This window comes from Cupressus sempervirens, chromosome 3, assembly GCF_028749045.1.
Source record: "Cupressus sempervirens isolate cs-2001-9-10 chromosome 3, ASM2874904v1, whole genome shotgun sequence".
Classification (NCBI taxonomy): Eukaryota; Viridiplantae; Streptophyta; class Pinopsida; order Cupressales; family Cupressaceae; genus Cupressus; species Cupressus sempervirens.
In genome coordinates, this window is record NC_143120.1 from 267,902,593 (window position 1) to 267,924,135 (window position 21,543).

The 21,543-nt window shown below is 33.4% G+C and overlaps 1 pseudogene; it reads left to right on the top strand.

Annotated features, from left to right (window-relative positions):
- The window catches only part of LOC149565937 (uncharacterized), a 289,704-nt pseudogene that overhangs the window by 47,512 nt on the left and 220,649 nt on the right, over positions 1–21,543 (top strand).

A 21,543-nucleotide genomic window follows, 5' to 3' on the forward strand; every position in this document is an offset into this window, starting at 1 on the left:
TTGATAAGATCCTTGATAAGTTGAGATTTCTTTGTTGAGGAAGACCTTGTAAGATTGCATATTGTGGACTAGGACCTTTTTGGGTTAAACATTATTTAGAGGAACTTTTAGAGGAGGCCCTTGCTATAGTGGATAGGCCCTTGAGATATCATACATTAGGTTGGACCTTTTTGAGATGGATTTTATATCAAAGAACCTTGAGAATTTTCATTTTTTTTTATATAGGACCTTGAGATGATAAATTTTGTCATGGAAAAGGAATTTTTAAGGAAAAAACATGTTGAGGAGTATCTCTTTGGGTTAACCCTTGTTGAAGAGGTCCTTGTGATGAACTTTGTGGAAAACCTTGGAATGTTGAACCTAGCAAAAAACCTTGGGGAGATGAAATTTATTGAATGGGTCCCTGTAAAGGCACATTCTTTAGTTGTAAAGGATCACTTGATGGTAAAGGACCTTGTGAGGTTGAACCTTGTTGAAAAATATGTTAGAAATAGATAATACTAAGAGGGAGGAGTGAATTAGTTTTCTTATTGAATTTTTTTAGTTACTTTATAACTTGCATATGAAAGTAAACCAAAAATGTTGAATAATGAATATAACCATACACATAGAGAACTCATAACACCATTATTTTATAAATAGGGAAACCCTAGCCAAGGGAAAACCTTAGTAGGGATGATACTCAGAAGATGATTCATTAAACAAAAGTATCTTGTCTCTATTTGGAGTTTATGCAGTACATATAGTGCATTAATTCCTTGTTAGAGGACTAAGCCTTGTTAGAAGCCTCAACCCTGTTAGGAGTTGGTAGATCAAATGTAATGTATGCAAGAAGAGCCCACTGCCCTAACATGCAATTGTACAATTTAGTTCCTCACAAAAGTAGGCATGCATACAATAGTTTCTTACTATTGTAATTCATACTTCTTTAGATCATACATTAGATCTCATATTACATAAGGCTCACATATCTTTCAAGCTCTTTGTACAATAGTTCACATCATATATAACTTCACATCTAGGACATATATCACACACTTATCCTTGCAAGATAAGATATTTAATTATACATTGCATATTGGAAAATCTTTCCCTTGTCAGCCTTCATGTCTTCACACACTTGATATAATATAAAATAAATTATGGAATAATATCTACTAAGTCAGTTCAACATGATTTAGTAATTATTTTATTACCAAAATATTTCCTCAAGTCATACAACTCAATTCTCTGATATGCTCTATTTTACTCTATCAAATAACCATACCTGTATTTCAATCATAACTGGCACCATACTATCCATACACATCTGTGCACTGGTACACATCATCATGATACTATCATAGATATTTTCTCAACTGCATATAATTTGACTCTCAACAAGTCATCTATATGCATTGCATCTATCTCTGTACTGCTGCAAATTGTCTAATACTTAAGACATTTGTTTTTCTCTAAATGTATAAATGAAATGCTAAATACATGTTGCCATAAATGAAAAATATTAAGACATCTATCTAACCATATTTCCAACTATCTCCCACTTTGGAATTGATTGCAACATTTGGGAAAATGGGTAAGTCCCAAAATAATGTCATACATTTAAAAAAAAAAGTAACTACACAAAATTGCCTTCAAAACATAACAATTTTATTCATGTTTCAATGGATCATTATATTCCTTATCTCTCCTTTAAATTGATACATAAGTTCATAAGTGTACTCCACCTTACATATAAAATACACAATTTCCTTAGAACATACATACAATTTTCCTTTACATATTACTCCCCCTTTGACATTAATGGAAAAGGTGTCAGAAACTGTGTCAAAAATTGTGTGGCTTCCTGCTAATCAACTTGTAATTCTAGAAAAATAATTTGCATAAATAAGTTTTAGCCTTTCCACTTCCTTCTTCCAATTATTCTTCATAATATCAAAAATACTAATTAGTGCAAATAGTGCATAAGATGCCACTTCAACTGTGCTCAAGTCCATATAGGAAAATTTGTCATAGGAAGTCTTTACTGCAAGATATTCCTCCATTTTCCTTTGCAATGCTTATCTTTGGTGATAGAATTTATCTAAGACTAGAGAATCTATTTGCTACCTTCTCCTTGTCAGATTCCAACCCTCTTATTACATTTTAGATCCTCTCCACATATGTTCCACAATCTTCAATGCTGGTCTCCAGGAGCTACAATTTTGTAGTGAGTGTTTCAAGATCACTCAACTTACCCTTAATTTGAATCTCAAAGTCTATTAGATATTTGAATGATAGGACTCACTATCCATGCAACCTCTTTCCTTCATCAACGTGTTTCTTCAGTTCCTTGATGCTTGCATCAAGTTCTTTTAAGTCATTTCTTACATTAGTGCATACTGTATTAAACAATGATGCATCATGCTTTGCTTGTGCTTGCGCTAAAGCTACCTTTGCTAAATTTGTGAATTACTTATCAAAGGTCTTCACCAAATCCTTCGCCTTTGACTGCAAGTATGGATTGACTATAGTTATAGTAATTGTCTTCTGCATTATATCTAGACAAAGGCTTTACTAGTTTGTTCTTTTCAAACAACTTGCTTAGTGAGCTCATTAATCCTTTTTGATCATCTTCATCATCTAATGGAACTGATACTACTATTGCTTTTACTAGAGTTGTTGTAGGGATAAGTGTAAATTCTTTTAGTTCTTATCTCTTCTTCTCTTCCTTAGCTTTGTTCTTCCCTTATTCCAATCTCTTAGTTGATTTCCCTACATCTTCTTCAGCTTTCTTCTTTCTTTCCTCATCTTCTTTCTTCTTATTTTCTTCCTCTTCATTCTTTCTATTTTCTTCTTCTTCTTTCTTTTTCTTTTCTTCTTCTTCTTTCTTTCTCTTCTCCTCTTTTTCTTGATTTTTCTTCTCCTCCTCTTTCTTTTTCATTTCATTTTCTAACCTCTTTACCTCTATTATCATCTCTATTTCTTTCTTCTTCTCTTCTTCTCTCTTTTCTTTCTCAACTTGTTTCTTCTTCCCCTCTTCTTCATCATCATCTGAGTTGGTGTATGCTATAATATTGCTGATATTACCAACAATATTGGCTCCATTACCTATAAAAGGGTTCTCCTTTGCATCTATAGTTATGTGTGTATTTTCCACTTGCATGGATTTAGTACCCATAACAATGTGCGATGTTGATGGCACTTGATGTGTCTCTTTTGCTTCTCCTTCATCATTTAAAGGTGTACTAGTTTGTACATACAATGGGCTCTTAACTTTGGATTGTGCACTCACTGTTGGCATTATGGTCATGAATTTAATAATTTCATCCTCTATTTCTTTCCTAACATCCTCATATTTTCTTTCCATTAGAATAATTTCTCTTCTTTTGTTCCTCGACAAAGGGCTCAATACCCTTCAAAAATTTGCTAGAGTCCTCTTTAGAGTCAGCTTCACATAGTTTATTTATCATTGTTATTCTCAAATTCTAATCTTCTTCTAATACTCTCTTTATTTTGTTTATTAGCCTATTATATAGGTCTTCAGTTATCTTATTCTTAATTTTCTCAAACTTCTTATATCTCATTATCATGTTTCTCACAATGGCATTGTCCAATTGCCTTCTATCCATATTACTGTACAGACTACAATACTCATTTAATTATACAAAATTGTCATCATTAATTATTTTCATGTTAAGGTTCTCTACCTTTGGTTTCCATTCTTTCTTTCCAGCTGATGTTCTTCCTTTTGACACGTCTTGCACTACTGGTCTATATTCAACTTCATCCTTAGAACTTTTAGATTCACTGACTTACATCATTTTCCTTCTCTTTCCTAATCCACCGGTGGTTTATTTGATCCTGTTCTTGGATGATGATGTAGGTTCTTGCTTCATCCTTATCAATCTCTTTGATTTCCTCTACACAATAGGAGCTTCTACCTTTGGCTGCCTCCTAGGCTGATCACTCCTTGTCCTTAGTAGTTGTGCTTGTGCAACTACTGCATATGGTGCAATAGGATCTTGCACACATGGTTGTGCAATTATTACACCTACTAAAGGTCCCCAAACAATAATAGGATTTTCTACTATCAATTTAGACTACCTACTTTCTTTCATCTCAAGTGTTATCCCTTCTACCTCATTGAATTCATCTTGGGTCATACTTGATTCCTTAAGGATGGAATTAGTTACTTTCTCTACTTTCTTCTTTGTCTTCTCGTTGTGTATCTATGACTAAGATACTCTCATTTTTTCCTCATAGATTCCCCATCTAGGACACTCTATGCCTTCTCTAATTGGAGTATGATCTACGCATACACTTCTATGAGCTCTGTGCTTATCTCATATCCCATGGGTTCAATTTACTTAACCCTTGGTTCCACAACTTCCATACAAAGTTTATCTATCTCCACCATTAAGCATATCTCATCCTTATATTTCTCTACCATGGATGGAGGTATTTCATACCTTTGTTTCATTTTAGACTGGAAACTCTTCATCATTTTGTTAATGTCATCATGTCTAACATTTTCCAACTTAGATCTATAGCATTGAGTCATTGATTTCATTGTGCACTCATTTCTATCCCAAATTTTCATGCTTGGTAATTTCCTTGTTTCATAAAAGAATAAATGAGTTAGTCTGGACTCAAATCTAAAGACTTTTCTCTTTGTCTTCTTCACTTTTGCAATGTTGTCTAAGAACTGCAATCTAATAATTTCACACAAATTTACTTTTCCTCCCTAAATGTCCATTACATAAGTGACATGTAAAAATATAGTTGGTACTAAGTTAACTTGTGAGCCATGGTTAGACTTGTACCCTAATATCTTATTCAATAATTTTAGTCCTTTTTCTTGAATACTATCTACCTTCACGTTCCTTTCATCAAACCTTGTGTATAGGTTTGTCTGAACCATTTTCCTTACATTCTTCTCATTTTCAGGATTGCATCCCTCATTGTTCAAACATGCGACCTTATGAAATAGGTCCTTATCAATTGCTATTTTTGTATCACCTAACCAGAACATATCATTATGTACCCTACTCGAAATGATTTAGGTCCATTCGTGATTGTCAAACTCTGTATAAAAAAATGTACTTCACTAGATTCAAGCCATCTAGGTGTGCATACTCATACTTCAAGGAAAAGTCATTATTACACATAGTCCCCAAGTAATTTTGTATATCTTCATCACCTATGATTTCAATCTTATAATATATATAGCTTTTGACATCTTTGACGTGAAGCACGTTCTTAGGAATTTGTGAAAATGTGCCCAATGGGTCATCCATAAGAAAAATAAATGGATGTTTCTTGAATACATACTATGATATTTTACTCACATCATAAACATTCTAACTAGCCATTGCAATTTAATTATATGCACTGAAAAAGTTAGTTTAGCTCCATAAAATACCTTAAAATTGGGTTTTAGGGATTTTGTAACTTCACACTTGAAATGCCTTTCTTCACACTATACTTCATTGTCAAATTTCTCTTCAATTCACTCAAAAAAATTTAAATACACAAATGGTTCACACAATCTTGTTCACAATCCTTAAACCATTTCAAATCGCATTGTGCATTAAATGTGTATCTACTACAAATTCAAATACTGTCTCTATTAACCAATAAAATTTATTTTTGAATTCCTACTTACAATGATCATATCTAGACTTGTGAACTTAATCGTAGATTCCTTTCTATGTCAACTACCTAATATTAACTACATAACTTCAAAATCACTCTCTAACATCATTTCCATCCAATTGATGCTCTAACTCTTTTGAAACTGCATAATTCATGTAGGATGAGTCACAAATAATCAATGACTTCAATTTCTCATTAGGTGCATGAAAATGCTACTAGTCCAAAATTGCATAAGAGCTTTCTAGATCCTTAGATACCACAAATGCATCTTTGAACTCATCAACATGTTCCTTTACTGCTTCCTTCAAACTGTTATCACTGCCATTTTTATTCCATCTATCATTTCTGTTGTTGTTTCTTATGTAGTTAGAATTTCTATTGAAATTTCTTCTATCCATTCTATAATATCTTGCAGTGTGTTTGAAGTTATTACATAACTAGCATAAATAGGTGCATTTCTTCTCTGATTGGTTCCATTTTGACTTTTAGGTTCTCTACAATTTCTTGCAATGTATCCACATTTGTTACAATTGTAACACAAAAACTAGTTCTTTTCTCCATTAGATTTCTCTCCATCATTGGATCTACTCTATGATCTCTTTCCTTGATTACCTATAGGGTTAGTGTTCGTAAACATTTTACTATTTTCATTATTACTGTCAAACTTAGGTTTCTTAGAATCTATTACTTTATATCCATAACCAGGACAATTATAACAATATAAATTAGTAATAGTTTTAAAACACTTACCTATGCAATCTCTTTTCATATGTCCAACTTCATTTCATATGAAACATCTACCTCTAAACTCATGTCTTACTTCCTTGGGTGGTTCATCATGATTAGGTTCATCGTGTTTTGTTGACAAATCAACCAATTCAATTTCTTTTGATACTTCAGTAGTTGTGCTTGATTCTACCTTACTTAGATTAGATTCTTTAAGGGATTCAATAATTGGATCTAGTTCTCTTCTAATTTCAACTTTCTTGGCTGATTTCTCTCCAATAAGATATCAAAGTCTTGTGTCATCATAAGAACATCTGTAGTAAAATATCTATTCATCTATCTTCTCACTACTGGAATAAAGTTTCTCTAATTATTAATTAGCTTGTGTGAATTATCCTTTCACAATGATATTGTATTTTTCTAATTCTGCAAGCTTAATCTTGATGGTATCTAATTTAGATGTTACTTGACTCAACTAGGATCTAAGGTTTGCATTCTTAGTTTTCAGATCAAGTTCACTCTTACTACCATCTTTCTTAAGACAAATTAAGTTCAACAATTCTCAATTCACGTTTCAAGATCTCATTTTTTTTCTAGAGATTTCCTACTTCATCATTGTCACTAGTCTATGCAATTGATTCAGCCAGATTTGAAATCATCAATCTTGTATTTCAGTTTACCAATGTAGACTTTTGCATCTTCATATCTATCTTTTAGGTTGTCTCTTTCTTTTTTAAGAAGGTCAATATATTCAAGAGCTTCTTCAAAAAATTTCTTCAACCATTCTATATCTATAGGGATCTTACTCAAGCTATTAAAATTCTTTAGAGTAACTGTGCTTTGATACCAATTGTTAGAAATAGATAATACTGAGGAGGGGGGGTGGGGGGGGTGAATCAGTATTCTCCAAACTTTTGCCCACAATTGAATATTTTTAGTTACTTTATAACTTGCATATGAAAATAAACCAACAATACTAAACAATAAATATAACCATACACATAGAGAACTCATAACACAATTATTTGTTAACTAGGGAAACCTTGGCCAAGGGAAAACCCCATTGGGGATGATACCCACAAGATGATTCACTAAACAAAAGGATCTTGTTAAGGATATTGACCCTATTAGGAGTCTATGAAGTACACATAGTGTCTTGAGTCCTTGTTAGAAGCCTCAACCCTATTAGAAGTCCTAACATGCAATTATACAATTCAGTTCTTCATAAGAGTAGGTATAAATACAATACTTTCTTACTACTATAATTTATACTTCCTTATATCATACACCAAATTTAAAATTACACAAGGCTTGCATATCTTTCAACCTCTCTATACAATAGTTCACATCATATATAACTTCACATCTAGCACATATATCACACACTTATCTTCGCAAGATAAGATTTTTACTTATACCTTGCATATTGGAAAATCTTTCCCTAGTTAGCCTTCATGTCTTAACATGCTTGATATAATATAAAAGATCTTATGGAATAACATCCACTGAGTTGGCTCAACATGACTTAGTAATTATATTGTTACAAATATAATTTCTCAAGTCATATGACTCAATTCTTTGCTATGCTCTGTTTTGCTATGTCAAATACCTGTACTAGTGTTTCAATCATAACTTGTCTCATACCATTCATACACATATGTACACTAATACACATCATCATGAAATTTTCATAGAGATTTCCTCAAGTGTGCATAAGATACTCTCAACGAGCTGTCCATAGACATTGCATTTGTCTCTATGCTGTTGCAAACTATCTAACACTTAGATAATTTTCTATCTCTAAATGCATAAATGAAATGTTGAATACATGTTGCCATGAATGAAAACTATGAAGATCTCTATCTGACCATATTGCAAACAAAATATCTTGTGGAGTTAACCCTTGTTGAGGAGGTCCTTGATCACTAGAAGTGTTCCTAAGTTGATTAAGATCAAAATTAATAAGAAGTTTTACTCCTTGTTGTGTAGGTATAAGGAAGTATCATTTTTAATCTAGGTTTAATGTTTTTCCATTTTCTTTTAGAACATAGGGTCTTTCATGGCTTCCTTGATATTATCTTTCGTTGGTTCATCATCTATTGAGTATTAGGAGGACCTAATAGTTGTCATGGACCATGGATTCTCATATTTATTTATTTCTTCCATGTTGTCTTGTTGTTGTTGCACTTTCTATTTTTTAGCTCTAGTTTCAACTACCATAAAATTTCAAAGTGTAGATGATGGTTGAAGGATTTGTTTAAGTGTTGAAAATTTGGATTGGATAATGAAACTCTAAGTCTATAGGAGATAGGTACTTGTATGATGTTGATAAAGAGAGTTCAAAATATTAATCTAAGTAAGTTTCTATATAAAGGATGATAAATCCTGATAAGGAAATTCAATAAGATGAAATTGTTCAACACTAGAGATTGATGGTGGATGTTTTTGGGATTTCGGTGTTGTAAAATAGAAGGATGTAAAATAGAAATAATGGTCAAACTAATATTCTTTCTATGTGAAAGTTTATGTTGCTTGTAAAACTGGAATGATGAGCCAAATGGGCATCCAAAAATGTTTTCTATTTTTTCTGAAAATCTCTCTAGATACTCTCTATAAAAAATGTGCATTAGTGAATACATAAACAAAATGAACAAATGGACAAATATGAGTGATAAATGTGTGAAACTAAGTATTCATGAAAAAAATGAACAAATGTGTAGATATGATTGATAAATGCATAAAATTGAGTATTAAAGATGTGTAGGTTCAAAATGAAAATGCACAAAAATAATAAATGGAAGCACACAATTATAGACAAAAGCATAGGTAATTTAGAATGAAAGTGCAAAAACATTTGATAAAAGCACTAGTTTCAAATAGAAGTGCAAGAATATATGTAAAAGGCACTGTTCTAATGAAATTTGGCAATTTTTGTTTTGATTTTGAGGTTTTTTGATTTTATTTCATTTTGTGATTTTTAGCAATAAAAATACACACACATAAATAAATGATTCACTAAATGTGTTTCTAAAATGAAAATCATAGACATACCACAACCCTAAGGTTGGCTACGATAGTATATGTTAAATTCCTACTTGGACTAGGCCCAATTGCACTAATTCAATGTGGATTGAAAGGTATCTTGTAGGCACATGCTCCCCCTTATAGTGCACTCACTTCTTGGGGACACTAAGCTAAAAATTCCAAGGGTGATGAAATCCAAAGGAACCACTACCCCAAAAAAATCCATGAGTTGTGTGGGATGTCTTTAAAGATCCTTAGCACCAACAAATAAAAGGTTTTTAGCAATCTAAAACATGGTATTTAGTAAGTGCATCTATTTGGAAGATTATGCTTTTGGTCGCTTATCACATCTTGACATAACAATATTATAACCACTCCATGAAACTTTCATTTGAATGGATTTTTATTTATAGTGGAGTGAAAGAGATTTCCTTAGCCCGTTACCACTTGTTTTATTGCCTCTCACTGGCTTAGCTAAAGAAAATCTTGGGAGGCAGGCGCTCTAAGGATCAGTATAAAGTTCTCATACACCTAGTATCTCTTCTCAAAAAATCCTTATTTTCATCAAATTTTAGCCTCAAATTAAATCTTCTTTTTTTTTTCAAAAAAATTTCCTTTTCATTCTCAATTAACATTACATCTTGCTCAATCAATACTAGACTTGGTTAACACTAAAATTTCTCAGTGGAAACTACACTTTCTTTGTTTCTTCTTTATGCACTCAATGAAAACTATACTAACACAATTAATATTATGGTTATTCATTCACCGAACAAACTTTCTTACTTATACATGATTTCAACACTCAATCAAATCATGTAAAACAATCAAACAATATACTATCAAAGTATAAGTATAATTTGTTCAAGTCCCATTGAATACCATACACTAATAAAATCTTACATCATCATACTTCAAATCATATTCATTAATCAAATCCTCTTCATCAATCAAATGATATGGTACTCTATTGAGTCAACATAATGTCTAACCAAGTAAGGCTTGACATCAATGATAACATAACAACTGATATGAATCTTTCACATACATTATCAACATTATCAGTTGGGGCTAACAATATCCCTATTTCGCATTGATGAGAACATATAAATACATAAGATATTGCATTACATAATATTACATTATGAAACATCAAATACCAACACATATTTGTTCTCTCTAACTTCATTCAGGTTCTCTACAATAGGTTCAAGCTTAGGTTCTTCAGTTCCACATTTTCTCACCCTTTGGGTGTACTAGTCTTTTTCAACAAAATTTTCAATATCTTTTATCAAATATTCAATTAACCCCTTTTAATATATCATCTGAGTACATATTTTCTTTTTCAAATGTTATTATCTCCCCTCTTTTACAACAACAATCTTGCAATTACTCTTGTTTCATTATAATGCTTCCAAAACACTCCCAATCACCCCCCCTTTGAAAATAGTGCCAAAGAAAACTATAAATTTCAATGAGAAAATTATAAAACCTTTTAGTAATACTTTTTACCTTGCTTATACTTATTTATCTACTTCATTACAAAATTTCACAACTTCGAGAAATAGTCCCTAAAGAGTGAAATCTTGCATCAACTCTACAAAGATATTCTAATAATCCATGAATTGATGCAACATGTATATTCTCTTAGTGAATTTTGGATAGGGAAGGACCCATAACTTACCTCTGAGATACACAAAAGAATCCTTAGGCAATTGTTTTGTGAATATATCTACAATTTTCTCCTTATATTTCACATACTCTAGTCTTACTTTTTTCTCTTGAACTTTCTCCCTCAAGAAATGATACTTGAATATGTGCTTGGTTTTTTCACACATCATAGGATTCTTTGATATATTAATAGCACTTGTGTTGTCACAATAGATAAGAATAGATTTGGTGACTTCTTCTTGCATACCTTCCAATAGTTGCTTAATCCATATTGTATTTGAATAATTAATAGCAGCAACAACATACCTAGCTTCAATAGTATATTGATATACACAAGTTTTTTTCTTGTTCAACCATGTAATTAATATTTATCCTAAAGAGAAAGCTTCACCACTAGCACTCTTTTTGTTATCGAAATTTCTTACTTAGTCAACATTAGTATAAAATCTAAGCTCAAAATCACCTTCTTTTTTGTACCATAGTCCATTGTCTTATGTTCCTTTTAGGTATCTAAATATCCATGTGGTTCCAATTATATTCTTGTCTTTGGGTCTCAATACAAGTGTCAATGTATTTTTCTTCTCCTTACTTCTTGTCACAATTCTAGAAATATTGTCTCCAATTATTTATTCTTGTAAATTATTCCTTCTCACATACTTTCCTAAGATAGGTGAAACTTTGTCATCTCCAAAATTATCTTCACTTATTTAGGGATCAAAATTAGCTTAGGTTGTATTGTCTATGGTTCGGGGGATGTAGGTTGTTTCTTAATAGCTCTATGTTTTAGCTTGATATACCATTGTAATGGTTTAGTTTGGTGGTCAAGTATAGTAGTAGATGTTTTCTACTCTCTATAACTCTATTCTTGTATGGTGTATTTAATATAGATAGTTGCCTCTCAATTCTATGCTAAACACCAAAGTTAGTGAATCCATTAGACATAAACTCGCCACCTCTATCAGAGCTGAAACATTTCAATTGTTGACTAGTTTTTTTTTGAACTCTTTCCTTATGCCACTTGAACATTTGAAAAGCATCATATTTCAACTTCAAAAATATAACTGCCACCATTCTAGAATAATCATCAACAAACAACATGAAATATCTATCTCCATAGTAACTCTCAAATTTTAGGATCACGCAAATCAATATGTACTAACTCCATAATGTCATTAGATGAATGTTCCTTACATTAAAAACTATACTTAGTTATCTTACCGAATTGATATTTCTTATACATACAAATTTATGGTTTATGTAGGCTCGGTAATCCTTTGACTTTCTTCATTTCTCTCACTTTGACCATATTCTCAAAATTTAAGTGACACAATGTCTTATGCCAAAACCATACATATTCAATTATTCAAATAGGTATGTACATATAGTAGGATCTAGGTAATATAGGTTACCTCTGGTTCCCTCTCTAGTACCAATTAACTTTCCATCATGATCATAGATCTTTACCTTCCTGTTGTAAAATTCCAACTTGTGACTTGTATTATTAAGTGTGCAACACTCAATTTTTTTTTTTTTTAGTCCTTGAACCTAATAAGAATCATCACATCTAATTTTATCATTTAGTATCAAGATCCTCTACCTTTCACAAGACATGCAACATAATTTCCAAGTTTAGCAGTTTCACCTTAATATTCTTCTAATTTATCAAACTTACTAATATCACTAGTCATGTGAGTTCAAATCCACTATCAATAATACATTTATAACTTTTACTAACATTAGAGACAAGAGATTTGTATTCCTCATATCTTTCCTCTTCCAGGTCTTCTATAACAACAACATAAACCACATCTTCACCTTTATTCTCATCATCCGAATATGACTTAGTGTGTTCCTCATCAATGTAGCATGACTTCTTTCCTTTGTCCTTGTATTCATTGTAATTGTTGTTCTTTCTATATTTTTTATCCTTAAAATTTCTTGTCACTCCTATTCTTGTTAGGAAATATAGCAATAATATGACCAACTTCATTGAATTTAAAACATATAAGAGGAAGGTTATCTTTGAATTTTTCTTTTCCTGTTAAGAGCCTCCCTTCTAGTACTACTTTAATCCCATCCATCTCATTATCTTTGAAGTTTAATCACTCTAATTCTTGATACTCTTTTCCTTATTTGAAATTCCAACGGTAAGCATGACTTGAAATCATTTTCAATCTTAGGCATACTATTATCAGTTTTACTTAATTGAAATACAGTCAATCTACTGACCAAAACATCAAGAGTAAGATCATACCAGACATAGCTCTAAAGTTTTGAATAGTAGATACTTTTATGGAGTAAATAGGAAATAATGTTCTTAGAATATTACTTATAATTTCATCATTGTTGATCACTTCTCCATCATATGTGATAGCACTCACAAATTCCTTGATTTAATTGACATATTGAACAATGTTTTCTCCTTCCTTCATCCACATCTCATCATACTTTCCTCTTAGAATATCTATTTTGGCTCTTAATACATTATGATATATACCATGCACAAGTATCATCTTGTCTGACATCTCTTTAGGAGTAGTACAAAGTTTAACATCATCAAACTCAACATCATTCAGTGTAAACTATTGTGCTCTTTCTTGTAGATCATCTCAATAGCTATCTTAGGAGCGTTAGGAGAGGTGCACTAGTTATCCAAGTAATATAGTGCATTGTCTCTAATCCTAGATACATACAAACTCATCATGTTTTTCTACAAGAAGTTCTCCTTATTCATCTTCAGTACTTCTCACTTATACATTTTTTAATCTTTAGCTTAAGTCCCTTCAAGATTTTCCTTCAAGTACTCATCTTTGATACCAATTGTTGGATAACCGAGAGTGGGGGGAATGAATCAGTTATAACTAGTTATCCTATATGCCTTAAATAATATTTTTCACCAATTGAAACCATTTAATGTTTTAGATTATTAACTTTTTAGCCAAATTTAACATCAAATATTAACTAATAATAAACTTTGCAACAAAGTGTCACCTCAATATACCAAGTATTAGAGTTATCTTCTTTCTTATACCGAGTTGCAGTAATAAATAGTAAATATGAAACTAAATTGCAACATCATAAGAATACACATAATTTGACACAATTATTTAACATGAAAACCCTATAAAAGGGAAAAAATACCCACAAATTGGCAACCCAAAATTTTCACTCTTCTGAAGTGAGGAGCTAACCTTGTTAAAGGTTACATGCACATTGTTAATGTGTGTAATGCCTCACCCGAAGATCATTGGAATAGGATTTGGTACAACCAAGATAATTTTTTTAAAAACAAGTATGGATGTACGTGACACTCAACATACGAGGATCAAAAAGAGCACAAAGGAAGACTTAACCACAATCCCTGCAACTAATGAATCACCACATGCCACTACCAAACTGACACACCCAAACCAAGAAACAAAGACCAAAGATGACAATAGAACAAAGAATCTCAAATATGTCAAAACATGGAAAATTAAGAAAACACAAAGGGTACTTAAAAAACCAAAATATTATTCCCCAAAAACTAGTGGAGATACCCCCTCTTTTTTGCATGAGGTCAACAATTGATAGAATTTCACGCAAGGAAGTACAACATGCCATGCGAGAAATTTCCTTTCATGTGAGGAAATGTACCAAATGGTGTGAGGAAGTACTTGGACTAGCAGCAAAAACACCCATAATTGGTGTGGAGTTTCACATGAGGAAGTACCAAGAATTGCGTGAGAAAGCTCAACACACCACATGAACTTTTGCACTCTCACATGAGAAAGTGCAATTTCATATGAGGGTCCAAAACAACAAGCTAGAAAATATTAAGGTAAAATGTTAGGAAATGAATTTCCTCCACACTGAGGAGTACTAGATCCACAAATTAAGGGATAGACACTCGAAACCTAAACTGCAAGATGGAAACTACAACAACCATATGAAATGTAGTAGTAAAAGAATATACTGAAAGAAACATCATAGAGTACAGAAGAAACATCAAAATGAACAAGAATAACAACACTCATGCCCAGTTCCTCCTAACTATAATAACATCATGAGACCTCAAAGATCCTAGCCATCTTCTACACATAACATCCCAAACTACTAACCAGATCATCAGAGCTATCTTATAAGGATGTCACTACTAAAATGTACTACATCATAAGAATAAGGAAATCTAACATGCTAAAAAGTAAAGTATTAGGTATTCCAACTAATCCAGTTACATCATCTAAATTATATGCTAAACATCATAATAAGGGAATGTGTCAACTAACCAACATAATCTAAACATGATATCTATGCATTCCAATCAAAGCATAAATCGCAAGAAAGCATACTCTAGAACTCGAAGTATCAAGTGAAAACATCAAGCAATAGTCACATTGGAACAATAGACTATCTCTATACACCACTCCCCAATAGTGGTGAAGGTAGCTATGCCTCCTAACCATGTGAAACCCATAGGTCCACTCTTGTCATGTTGATGGAGATAATGATCCAACCAAAAACTCACATAAAGAAAAAATCCATGATTATTACTTGCGCCAAACAACAATGATGACCAAAACCAAGAGCACGAGGCAATGCAAGTACAACGGGTCTTGGTTAGAGACCATATGCGTAACTATGTAGGGACTCTGGTGGAGAGTAGGTGAACATGCTAACAAACCATACCCCTCGGTACTCCCTCAAGAGGCTGATATGTTACGTCCCCAGCTAAACCACAAGGACTAAGAATCACTGACCATACCCCTCAGCACCACTCTTGAGAGGCTAACTTTACATTTCTTATCTTGTTTAATTTTCTAACAATTAATTAAGCTATCACTTATTAGAACTCCTTAACACCAACCTAGGCTAGGACACCACAGTTGCGAGAGAAGCCCCTCTACTAAACTTACCCTACATACCCATACTCATGAGTTCTTGTAGGCATGCACATTCCCAAACCAACCCCAAATGAATATATTTCTACCAAAATACAAATGGGAGATTGGGTCTCATAAGTCACCTAACAAATGTACTCGCACGTGCTTGTGTGTGATGTACCACTATCCCAATAAAACATAAAAAGTGCAACCATCATCTAACTGACATCCTACAGATGATCCAAGTCCATGATCAATAGCATGCCAATAAAATGCGAGAAAACTAGGTGGCACACAAATCGAGGTAAAAACCCCAAAACTAAAATAATTCAAAAATAAAACCCATTTGGTCTTTGGGAAAAAAAGCCACAAAAATCTAATAAAATCTAAGATTGGACATCGTATGAAAAATTGTCCAACATAACGGTGTGAAATCCCAAACCCTCATCCTAAAAATAGGGAAAATGTTTATACCCAACCAACCAAGAAAAACCAACAAATAGAAATGAAGGGGAACACTATTTCTTAGCTTCCTAACAAATAACTACCAGAAACCTAACCAGAAATATAGCCAAAACAAGAAAATGGAAGAGCCCTACCTGATAGCAAAAGGGGCTGAAATAGGAAACAACGCAATAAATTAAATAACCTGTAGCAACTACCAAAAATAATGAACAACAAGGTCTCCCCTAGCTAGATCCAACAAGACTAACTTTGCAAAGATCCCATGCCTATAGCTCTCACAATGAATAGAAATGTGATCCTCCAAAAGAGGATCCTCAAAAAAGCTCTCAATTTTGTAATTTACAAAAGTGAGAAGTGAGGAATTAATTTCCTCTTTCAATACTTATTTACTTTTTGAGTGAATAATTGATTAGGGTAAATAACTAACCGACCTAGTTTAACCCCAAATCAACCCAAATGAAAATAGGCTATTCCTGGTAATAGGAGTTCATCTATGAAAAAGCTGCAAGAAATTAAATTGAATACAATTTAAAGCCCAAAAACTCAAAATCATAAAAATTTCCTTAACGACTTTCATGACATTGTGAATCTCTAAATGCACACACTCATGGGTCTAGTGACATAATGCAAATTATTTTGGATTTAATCCAATCACCAGAAGTTTTAATTAAAACATTTAAAATAAGGTATGTCAACCATACATGGACAACATTAGTAATAATGAATGGCTGAATCACTTACTCCATGTGCCACTGCTAGGGATATAAATCTTGCACACTAAAACACATGATCAAGTGCAATTTCATATAATAACATAGCCAAAGCAATAAATGCATGAAATGCCTAATTTAACCATTTATTCAATTCTACTAAAATAATCCATTTACATCACTCATGTTTGCATAAAGCATAATGAAGCAAGAAAGAGTAAACAACCATAACTTTAAATCCAACACGAATAACATAATAAGAGGTATGTCCGAATACTAGATAATTAGATATCATCATAAAACATATTGTCATCTAAAAATGGTATCAACATGCAAATATGATGAACTGCACAACATAGTAGTATAGCATCTATGATACTAAAATCAAACTATAACATCTGACCCTTAGGTCATCTCAAATGTAGAAATAATAACATGATTACATGTATCTCTCAAATAAAAAATAAATAAGTTACAAAATGCAAACACGAGAGGCACTACATACTCTCCCACTAGCATAAGATTACTCTTGGAAGCCAAAAAAATGATAGGGGAACAATCCTCTCAATCATATAGCATCTTCCCAAGTAGCAAAGGACTCATTGCTCGAGCCCCACTGGATCCTTACCTGTTCTATGTCTCAACCTCTCAAGGTTAGCCTATAATGTTGAAGGATATGAATGGAATCCAAAGAATGCTTTCCTTTTGCCACTTGTAAATCATCCCAATCAAGAACATGAGTCACATCAGGAATATACTATCTCAAAACATAAACATGGAAAACATCATAGATACATGATAGGCTAGGTGGAAATTATATTTGATAAGCAATAGGACCAATCCTCTTGAGGATCTCAAATGGTCTGACAAAATGTGACACTAACTTAGAGCCTTTCACATAATGGATGGGGATCTTCCTTAGATGCACTCACAAAAACACCCTATCAGCAATAGAATAGTGACAATCCAACCTATGGGAATCTACATAATTCTTCTAACTATCCTAAGTAGTAACCAAATGCTTCCTAATATAAACTTCCTATTGCTCCATATCTTGAAGCATATCTAGACCTAAAAGTACTCGATCCTCCAAACAATCCCAACTCAAAAGGGTACGACATGATCTACCATACAAGGCCTGAAAAGGTGACATGCGAAGAGAACTATGATACCCATTGTTGTATGAAAAAAAAACAAGGTATAAATAATCCTCCCAATTTACCTACCTATCCATCACATACATGCAAAGCATATCCTTTAAAACCTAGTTCACTCTCTCAGTCTGACCATCGATCTCTAGGTGATAAGCCAAACTAAAATTGAGTTATGTGCCCAAAGCATGCTAGAGAGATGTCCATGGTGTTGAAGCAAACATTCAATGTCTATCCAAAATTATCCTATGAGGAATTCCATGCAAACAAATAATATCCTCCAAGAAAACATGTGCTACAGAAGAATTTGTGTGGAATGTTCTCATGGGTGAAAAATGTGACACCTTATACAACTTGTCCACTATCATCATGATGACATAGGCAACCCTAAAATAAGATCAATAGATATTATATCCCACTTCCACTCAAGAATGGTATGTGGCTGAAAAAGACCCATCGAATACTGATGCTCTACCTTCACTCTCTGGATCTCAAGACATCAAGAAAAAAAATCAACATCACACCTCATCCCCACCCAAAAGTACAACTATTTAAGATCAACATGCATATTCTTAACACTGGGATGTGTAGAATATGGTGCACATTGTGCTTCCAACAAAACCAAGGTATGAAGATCACCAAACACTAGTACATAGATACACCCAAAGTGTCATAGTAGTCCATCAAACTCAAGGAAATAACCTAAAAACAACACTGATATCTCATGTCGCCTCCTACTCAAGGCATCCATAATGACATTCTCCTTCCCTTTAATGTAGTGAACAACAAAACTATATGCACACAATAACTCCATCCAATGATGCTATTGTGCATTCAAGTTTGGCTGAGTAAAAAATACTGCAAGCTCCTATGATCGCTATGCAACTCAAACCTGTGTCCCAAAAGGAAATGTCTCCAATGAATAAGAGCATGCACTATGATTGCAAGTTCCAAATCATGAGTGGGGTAGTTAAGCTCGTGGTCTTTGACTTTTCTAGACTTATAAGCAATCACTTGACCATCCTGCATTAACAATGCACCCACACCTTCCAACAAAGCATTTGTGCAAACCATGAAATCACCTAGAAGATTAGGCACTACAAGGACTAGTGCACTAGACAAACACTCCTTAAGAGCATTAAATGCTACCTTAAACTGATCTAACCAAACATACTTCTTCCCTTTTTTCTTAAGAAAAGTGATGGGATGAGCCACTTGTGAGAAATCCTTCACGAAGTGATGGTATTAACCCACCAATCCCATGAAACTATGAACCTCTAAGACATTAGTGGGTACCAACCAATCCATGATAGATTAGGTTTTCTTTGGATCCACTGTAATACTATCACCAGTGATGATATGCCCCAAATACTTTACCTTAGACTAGAAGAATCCACATTTACCGAAGTTTCCATACAACCAATGATCTCTCAAGCACTAAAATACCTGGTGTAAATGGACCTCATATTCCTCAATAGTCTTTGAATAGATCAATATGTCATCCAAGAACACAATGCCACATTGATCAAGGTACATGCAAAATACTCCATTCATCAAACTCATGAAAATTGATGGTACATTGGTCAACCCAAAGGGTACAACCGTGAACTTATAATGCCCATACCATGTACAAAAAGTTGTCCCATGAATATCAGTCTCTTGGATATGAAGTTGATGATATCCTAGCTTAAGATCAATCTTTGAGAACACTCATTCACCCTTCATCTGATTGAACAAGTCATCTATCCTTGACAAAGAATATTGATTCTTCACTATCACCTTATTCAACTTCTGGTAGTCAATGCATAAATGCAATGATCCATCTTTCTTCTTCACAAAGATGACAGGTGCACCCCACAAGGATACACTAGGATGAATATGGCCCTTGGCACCCAATTCCTCCAACTGCAACCTAAGTTCACTCAACTCCTAACTAGTCATGTGCTAAGGAGCTTATGAAATCAACTCCACTCCTAGTACAAGATCAATCCAAAAATCAATGTCACACTATAGTGGCATATCGGGTATCTCCTTAGGAAAAACATTTGCATACTCACAAAGGAGTGGGTATCATCAAGTGTCATCGTATGGCTCTCATGTTCCTCAAGATCACTAACAAAATAAAAAACAACTAACAACCCTTCCACACACTCTAGTTTAGCTAATTAGCTGAGATCATCCAAAGTGAGACTAGTCTCTAAACCCCTACAAGTTTCACCTACCCTCTTGTGTCATCAACATACTGTACTATCTTATGGAGGCAATCTATATTCATCTAATGGATAGCTAACCAATCATTCCAAACACGATGTCACATGATCGTAGAGGTAGGAAACAAAGATCCATTAGGGTGGTGAAGGTACCCAAGTTCAAACTACAACCACAAACCAAGAAGTCTATAACCTATTTGGATCCTATGGATAACTCAACCTACCAACTATTGACTTGATGTGTTGCCACTAGCCCACATTGCTAAACAAGAGATGTTGAAATAAAAGAATCAGAAGCACTTGAGTTGAACAAAACTGAAGATGAAATACCATGTAATGTACTTGTAGCCTCGACTACTGTACCTTAATGATCAACTTGACGGTTATCAACTACTACAAAGACTTGATAACTCCTACTTGCATCTCCCATAGTAGGCTCTAATCTAGCTACACCCTTATTAGGTCTTGTTGATGGTTTAATAGGACACGCAAAAGATTTATGGACGGGTTGCCCACAAGAATAACAATTTTTGGAAAAGCTAGAACCTATTCCATGACCACCCTAAGTAGCACTAGAATATGGTGCACTACCTCTACTAGAGTGTTGCTAACAACTCTGAGGAGGCTGATCCTACTAAGATTTTTTCCCATGGCTCTAGTCTCATTCCTTCACTCTTGTGGTAATTGAACTCTATCCAACATGAGAATGTACCTTTTACCTGAGGAAATGTACCAAATGGCACACGGAAGTACTTGGCCCAACATCCAAAACACCCATAATTGGTGTAGATTTTTGTGTGAGGAAGTTCCAATAACTATGTGAGAAAACTTAGCACACCATGCAAAAAATTTCACTCTCGTGTGAGAAAGTGCAATTACACACGAGGATCCAAATAAACAAGCTAGAAAAAATTAAGGTAAAAAGATAGGAAATGAATTTCCTCCATGATGGGGAGTACCAGATCCACAAAATTGAGGCATAGACACTCAAACACTAAACATCAAGATGGAAACTATAACAACCATATGAAACATAGCAATAAAAGAACACACTAAAAGCAACATCACAAGGAACAAGAATAACAAC